The sequence below is a fragment of the Penaeus monodon genome, chromosome 8, assembly GCF_015228065.2.
Source record: "Penaeus monodon isolate SGIC_2016 chromosome 8, NSTDA_Pmon_1, whole genome shotgun sequence".
NCBI classification, from domain to species: domain Eukaryota; kingdom Metazoa; phylum Arthropoda; class Malacostraca; order Decapoda; family Penaeidae; genus Penaeus; species Penaeus monodon.
Genome location: NC_051393.1, coordinates 1,904,344 through 1,906,458, shown reverse-complemented (window position 1 = coordinate 1,906,458; position 2,115 = coordinate 1,904,344).

Here is a 2,115-nt window from a genome sequence, read left to right as displayed (position 1 = left end):
TTCCCCTTCTCCCTAGCCCCCTTTCTCTCTCTCTCTCTTCCCTGCCCCCCTCTCTCTCTTCTCTCCTCTCTCATCTCTCTCTCTCTCTCTCTCTCTCTCTCTCTCTCTCTCTCTCTCCCACCCCACACACACACCACACACACACACACACACAACACCACACAACACCACACACACACACACACACACACACACACACACACACGAAGAAGCACTCTGCGACAGACGCACACGCAGAAAAGCGGTCCGGACAGCAGCGCCCCCTACAAGGCGGCATATTTCTCATTCGTCGTGTTGTGCTTGTATTATCGATTACTGTTGGGCGGAATTTATTAACTTGCACTTTATTCTTATATAATTGTGATCTCCGGTCTTGAATTGTCCTTATATTTTTCAGTGCAAGAAAGACAAAATATTGAGACAAGTGACGCAAGAAAAATGGATATATTGCAACTCGCCCTGACTTGGCAACCCGGCGCACCTCAAGAACAGCTGTTCCGTCTCGCGATCCGTCTGTGCCACGTTGCGCTCCGGCCGGGCACCACCTTCGCTCCGCTTCTCTCGGCCGAGTCCGTCTCTTTTTAAATACTTTATCTGCAAATGAGAACGGAAAGAGAATGCATTCATTGACGGGTAGCCGAACCTTGTCGAGGGAAACTTTTCGAAAAGCTTTACCAAAAAGTCTTTTGCGACGCGTCCATAGGTTTATTAATATCATTTACGCCATTGGATCGTTATGCCCGGCGGCTGCATATCTCAACGCAACCAAAAATCCGAATTTGTTACGAAAGTCGATCCGGTTTGTTTCTCATTCTTACATTCGACAGTTGTATTGTACTATATTCAAGAAAAATTTTGGGTTTACCTAAGAGCTGGAAAGTATTCAGCTGAAACATTAAACTTGTGAAATGCGCACACGTCATTTTGATTCACTTGCCAGTACAATAACTAAAGGAAACTTGCAGTGGAATATAGCATTTCCTAATTTTCCTCGTTTTATGCCGTTGGTACACTGCAACATCCATCTGCAATTAAGGTATACATGAATTAAATGACATTTTATTTTCATCCTAGAACAGATTACATATAATTTTCATATTAAAGTTTCCTATTTTGATCCCCGTGCTTTCAAAAACCATACCTTAAATCCCCTCAAGAACAGGAACAGCTGTAAGGAGGCGCGTGACGGCGCACAAGACGTACGGTACTCCACCAGCCACTTGATATTCGCGCTTGACCTTACAGCATCTGTATTCCATGAGAACGCAGAGTACGCAAGCCTGAGTGCGGTCAGCGCATGCCAACTGCCCTTCAGGTGCTCGACGTGTCAGGTCACTTCCGAGGAACCGTTGTTCTGGAGGCGAAAGGGCGACCGCGGAGAGTAAAGGGAAACTTAAGCTGAATGGGATTATATCATTATCAGCATCCTTTTTTATTACATCTTTTATTGTTGTCGGCATTATTAGCAGTGATGTCATTTTTATCGTTATTATTATTCTTTATAAATTTGTTATACATATATTAGGCGTATCATCATATCAGTTTACCAATTACATTTTTAGCGTTGACATTATCGTTATCAAAACTGCTGTTGTTTTTCATCCTTGTTACCATCATTATAAGAACCATTATACTCACTCTTCAAGCGCGAAAGCTTGGCTGCGCAAGACATCGGGTCTTCAGAAACTGGTCTAAGTGTATAGACCTTGTTTCAGAGAACCTCGGGGCCGAAAGAGTTGGGAGCCTCCGCCGGAGGACAATGTTTTTCATGCTATTATCAATATTGTTATTTCATTATATATATATATATATATATATATATATATATATATATATATATATATATATATATATATATATATATATATACATATATATACACATACATACATGTGTTTGTGCGTGTGTGTGTGTGTATGTAGATGTGTGTGCATCTGTGTGTATATATATCTAGAAAGAGAGATATATACGTACATTTGTCAGTGTGTGTGTGTGTGTGTGTCAAGTAAAAATGTGTAATTTCCCATCGTATGAACGTCGGTTTCCGATCTCCAGCCAGTGACATTACCATCAGCTAAATTTGCATCTGTCGGTTGACATCATGATTAATTTCAT